Genomic DNA, 6043 nt, shown 5'->3' on the forward strand with positions numbered 1-6043 from the left:
GACTTTGAATGGGAGTTTGTGTGACAGAAAACCATGCTGACCCATCTTGGTAGGGGGGCTAAACGTTGCCCACTGAACATTGCCCAATCAGCCAAAAGCTCATTATATATCTGATGGCCAAATCTGCCCCTGAGACAAACAGTGAATAATTTGTGAAATACCATGTTTATTGTCCTGATTCCTAAGTTCTCAAAACAATAACTCTCTGAGCAAGGAGTTCTCTTTTATAATAAAGAGGAGCTGCTGCGCATGGTCAATAGATGCTTCATCACTATGGAGCAGCTACTGCCAGCTAGCTAGTGAGAGAGACATTTTTGGAGTGAAAGGGCAGCTGGCGAGATGACGCAAGGCAGAAAGAAGGGTGCTAGGTACAAACCGCACAAACCTACGTCGGCGAAATACAAGCCGAGTACTTTGTCTTTTGAAAATGACATGTTCCTCTCCTAAAAACCCAGAGGAGTCGATGGATAGTGAAATCACAGAAATTGAAAATGACAAAAGTAAATCAAATCAAATCGTATTTGTCACATACGCCGAATACAACAGGTGTAGACCTTACAGTGAAATGCTTACTTACAAGAAAAATAAGTGTTAATTAAAAAAAATAGATAATAAAAAATAACAAATAATTAAAGAGCTGCAGTAAAATAACAGTAGAGAGGCTATATACAGGGGGTACCAGTACAGAGTCAATGTGCGGAGGCACAGGTTAGTTGAGGTAATTGAGGTAATATGTACATTAATCAAATGTATTTATAAAGCCCTTTCTACATCAGCCGATGTCACAAAGTGCTATACAGAAACCCAGCCTAAAACCCCAAACAGCAAGGAATGCAGATGTAGAAGCACGGTGGGTAGGAAAAACTCCCTAGAAAAGCCAGAACATAGGAAGAAACCTAGAGAGGAACCAGGCTCTGAAGGGTGGCCAGTCCTCTTCTGGCTGTGCCGAGTGGAGATTATAACAGTACATGGCCAAGATGTTCAAACGTTCATAGACGACCAGCAGGGTCAAATAATAATAATCACAGTGGTTGTAGAGGGTGCAACAGGTCAGCACCTCAGGTTTAAATGTCAGTTGGCTTTTCATAGCCTGTCATTCAGAGTTAGAGACAGCAGGTGCGGGAGAGAGAGAGAGTTGAAAACAGCAGGTCCGGGACAAGGTAGCACGTCCGGTGAACAGGTCAGGGTTCCATAGCCGCAGGCAGAACAGTTGAAACTGGAGCAGCAGCACGACCAGGTGGACTGGGGACAGCAAGGAGTCATCAGGCCAAGTAGTCCTGAGGCATGGTCCTAGGGTTCAGGTTCTCCGAGAGAAAGAGAGCGAGAAAGAAAGAAAGAGAGAGAGATAAAGAGAGAATTAGAGGGAGCATACTTAAATTCACACAGGACACCGGATAAGACAGGTGAAATACTCCAGATATAAACAGACTGAGCCTAGCCCCCCGACACATAAACTATTGCAGCATAATTACTGGAGGCTGAGACAGGAGATGTCGGGAGAGACAGTGGCCCCGTCCGACGATACCCCCGGACAGGGCCAACCAGGCAGGATATAACCCCACCCACCTTGCCAAAGCACAGCCCCCACACCACTAGAGGGATATCTTCAAACCACCAACTTACTACCCTGAGACAAGGCCGAGTATAGCCCACAAAGATCTCCCCCACGGCACGAACTCGAGGTGGGGTGCCAACCCCGACAGGAAGATCACATCAGTGACTCAACCCACTCAAGTGACGCGCCAGTGACTCAGACCCCGTAATAGGGTAAACGGCAGAAAATCCCAGTGGAGAGAGGGGAACCAGCCAGGCAGAGACAGCAATGGTGGTCCGTCGCTCCAGTGCCTTTCCGTTCACCTTGACATCCCTGGGCCAGACTACACTCAATCATAGGACTTACAGACGAGATAAGTCTTCAATAAAGACTTAAAGGTCAAGACCGAGTCTGCGTCTCTCACATGGATAGGCAGACCATTCCATAAAAATGTAGCTCTATAGGAGAAAGCCCTGCATCCAGCTGTTTGCTTAGAAATTCTAGGGACAATAAGGAGGCCTGCGTCTTGTGACCGTAGCGTACTTGTAGGTATGTACGGCAGGACCAAATCGGAAAGATAGGTAGGAGCAAGCCCATGTAATGCTTTGTAGGTTAGCCTTAAAACCTTGAAATCAGCCCTAGCCTTAGCAGGAAACCAGAGTAGAGAGGCTAGCACTGGAGTAATATGATCAAATGTTTTGGTTCTAGTCAAGATTCTAGCAGCCGTGTTTTGCACTAACTGAATTTTATTTAGTGCTTTATCTGGGAAGCCGGAAAGTAGAGCATTGCAATAGTCTAATCTAGAAGTGACAAAAGATAAAATGTATACATTTTTCTGCATAATTTTTGGACATAAAGTTTCAGATTTTTGTAACATTATGTAGATGGGAAAAAGCTGGATATGTTCGTCAAAAGAGAGATCAGGGTCCAGAGTAACGCCGAGGTTGTTCACAGTTTTATTTGAGATGACTGTACAACCATCAAGATTAATTGTCAGATCCAACAGAAGATCTCTTTGTTTCTTGGGACCTAGCACAAACATCTCTCTTTTGTCCGAGTTTAAAAGTAAACAATTTGCCGCCATCCAATTCCTTATGTCTGAAACAGAGGCTTCCTGTGGACAAACCTGTGGACAAACCATCCACAGAGACAAACTGATATCTTTCCGACAGATAAGATCTAAACCAGAACTTGTCCGTGTAGACCAATTTGGGATTCCAATCTCTCCAAAAGAATGTAGTGATCGATGGTATTAAAAGCAGCACTAAGGTTTAGGAGGACGAGGACAGATGCAGAGCCTTGGTCTGACGCCATTAAAAGGTCATTCACCACCTTCACGAGTGCAGTCTCAGTGCTATGATGGGGTCTAAAACCAGACTGAAGCGCTTCGTATACATTGTTTGTCTTCAGGAAGGCAGTGAGTTGCTGGGCAACAGCTTTTTCAAAAATGTTGAGAGGAATGGGAGATTCGATATAGGCCAATAGTTTTTAATATTTTCTGGGACAAGGTTTGGCTTTTTCAAGAGAGGGTTTATTACTGCCACTTTTAGTGAGTTTGGTACACATCCGGTGGATAGGGAGCCTTTTATTATGTTCAACATAGGAGGGCTAAGCACAGGAAGCAGCTCTTTCAGTAGTTTAGTTGGAATAGTGTCCAGTATGCAGCTTGAAGGTTTTGAGGCCATGACTATTTTCATCATTGTGTCAACAGATATACTGTAGTATTAAAAAATGTGAGTGTCTCCCTTTATTCTGGGTCCTGGCAGTGTTGTGCAGACTCAGGACAACTGAGCTTTGGAGAAATACGCAGATTTAAAGAGGAGTCCATAATTTGCTTTCTAATGATCATGATGTTTTCGTTAAAAAAGTTCATGAATTTATCACTGCTTAAGTTAAAGCCATCCTCTCTTGTGGAATGCAGCTTTTTAGTTAGCTTGCAACAGTATCAAAAAGATCTTATTCTCCTCAATTAAGTTGGAAAAATAGGATGATTGAGCAGCAGTGAGGGCTCTTCGATACTGCACAGAAGACTTCCAGTTTGGTGTAGCACCATTTCCGTTCCAATTTTCTGGAAGCCTGCTTCAGGGCTCGGGTATTTTCTATATACCAGGGAGCTAGTTTCTTATGACAAATGTTTTTTGTTTTTAGCTGTGCGACTGCATCTAGGGTTTACGCAAGGTTACATTTAGTTCCACAGTTAGGTGGTTAACCGATTGTTGTACTCTGACGTCCTTTGGTAGGTGGAGGAAGTCTGGAAGGGCATCTAAGAATCTTTGGGTTGTCCGAGAATTTATAGCACGGCTTTTGATGATCCTTGGTTGGGGTCTGAGCAGATAATTTGTTGCGATTGCAAACGTAATAAAATGGTGGTCCGATAGTCCAGGATTATGAGGAAAAACATTAAGATCCACAATATTTATTCCACGGGACAAAACTATGACTGTGGCAGTGAGTAGGTCCGGAGACATGTTGGACAAAACCCACTGAGTCGATGACAGCTCCGAAAGCCTTTTGGAGTGGGTCTGTGGACTTTTCCATGTGAATATTAAAGTCACCAAACATTGGAATATTATCTACCATGACTACAAGGTCCGATAGGAATTCAGGGAACTCAGTGAGGAACGCTGTATATGGCCTAGGAGGCCTGTAAACAGTAGCTATAAAAAGTGATTGAGTAGGCTGCATAGATTTCATGGCTAGAAGCTGAAAATGTGAAAACTCAGTCTTTTTTTGGGGGGGTAAATTGAAATTTGGTATCGTAAATGTTAGCAACACCTCCGCCTTTGCGGGATGCTCGCGGTATATGGCCACTAGTGTAACCAGGAGGAGAGGCCTCATTTAACACAGTAAATTAATCTTGTTTAAGCCATGTTCCAGTCAGGCCAATCACATCAAGATTATGATCAGTGATTAGTTAATTAACTATAACTGCCTTGGAAGTGAGGGATCTAACATCAAGTAGCCCTATTTTGAGATAATGATATCACAATCTCTTTCAATAATGACAGGAATGGAGGAGGTCTTTATTCCAGTAAGATTGCTAAAGCAAACACTGCCATGTTTAGTTTTGCCCAACCTAGATTGAGGCACAGACACGGTCTCAATAGGGATAGCTGAGCTGACTACACTGACTGTGCTAGTGGCAGACCCCACTAAACTGGCAGGCTGGCTAACAACCTGCTGCCTGACCTGTACCCTATCTCATTGCGGAGCTAGAGGAGTTAGAACCCTGTCTATGTTCAAAGATAAAATGAGAGCACCCCTCCAGCTAGGATGGAGTCCGTCACTCCTCCACAGGCCAGGCTTGGTCCTGTTTGTGGGTGAGTCCCAGAAAGATGGCCTATCTACAAATTCTATCTTTTGGGAGGGGCAGAAAACCGTTTTTAACCAGCTATTGAGCTGTAGAGCTCATCACTCCTAACTGGGAGGGGGCCAGAGACAATTACTCGATGCCAACACCTTTCTAGCTGATTTACACGCTGAAGCTGTGTTTCGTGACCTCTGACTGTTTCATCCTAACATCGTTGGTGCCGACGTGGATAACAATATCCCTATACTCTCTACAGTCGACAGTTTTAGCCTTAGCCAGCACCATCTTCAGATTAGCCTTAACGTCGGTAGCCCTGCCCCCAGGTAAACAGTGTATTATCGCTGGATGATTATTTTTAAGTCTAATACTGCGGGGTAATGGAGTCGCCAATGACAAGGGTTTTCAATTTGTCAGAGCTAATGGTGGGAGGCTTCGGCGTCTCAGACCCGGTAACGGGTGGAGAAACCTGAGAAGGCTCGGCCTCTGACTCGTTACTTAATGAGCGACACCGGTTGAGCATTCTTACAGCCTTTCCTTCCAGAAGCCATGAGAAAATTGTCCAGTTGTGAAATTAGACTGTGCGAGGGGTTTATACTACTATATGTACTTATTGGTGACACAGACGCTGTTTCATCATTTCCTACACTTAAATTACCCTTGCCTAACGATTGCGTCTGAAGTTGGGCTTGCAGCACGGTTATCCTCGCCATAAAACGCTCGTTTTCCTGTATATTATGAGTACAGCGACTACAATTAGAAGGCATAATGTTTGGGCACGAAGGCACTTACAGGGTATTTCACAAATCCCAAATACATTTGAGAAGGGAGACTCTTCTTAAAAAAAACTATAGAATGGAAGGAGAGGGATTCTTCACTCCATCGACCATGCGGGTTAGTCGGTGTGCACAAACCACTTGATCCATTTCATTACTTACAGTACCAGTCAAAAGTTTGGACACACCTACTCACTCAAGGGTTTTGCTGCCAGTCAACGATGTGTTAAAAGGTGGATTTTGTGGTGTTCATTGCCACAGTTATAAATGGTATGGTTCAAATGTCAAAGAAGTAAAATAAACTACATTATTGTGATTGCGGCATACATGTTTTTGGGACTTCAGGAGTTTACATCGGAAGACTTGCAAAGGGTACGGCACCATAAGACTGCTCGCCCTCCCAGGCTCTCCAGATCTGTTTTACTT

This window comes from Salvelinus alpinus, chromosome 1, assembly GCF_045679555.1.
Source record: "Salvelinus alpinus chromosome 1, SLU_Salpinus.1, whole genome shotgun sequence".
Taxonomy (NCBI): domain Eukaryota; kingdom Metazoa; phylum Chordata; class Actinopteri; order Salmoniformes; family Salmonidae; genus Salvelinus; species Salvelinus alpinus.